This window comes from Sprattus sprattus (genome assembly GCF_963457725.1).
Source record: "Sprattus sprattus genome assembly, chromosome: 19".
NCBI lineage: Eukaryota > Metazoa > Chordata > Actinopteri > Clupeiformes > Clupeidae > Sprattus > Sprattus sprattus.
In genome coordinates, this window is record NC_137917.1 from 26,872,091 (window position 1) to 26,872,358 (window position 268).

A 268-nucleotide genomic window follows, 5' to 3' on the forward strand; every position below is an offset into this window, starting at 1 on the left:
GCCTGGCTATCAACTATTGAGATGTTGATTTTCCTAAATAAATAAACAAATAAATAACTGTACCTATTTTGTTGGCCTATTGCAGTATTGATCTCTCTGGTGTAGACTCTGATCCAAGCAGGCCATCTTCCTCCCAGTCTGGCAATAGTGGTAAGTGCAACATTCAGCCATGCAGACACAAACACATGCGGATTTTCTACTTAACAATAACATTATAATAGCTCAACATCACAAAAGGTCAGTGAGTCACTCACTGACAAACATGGAC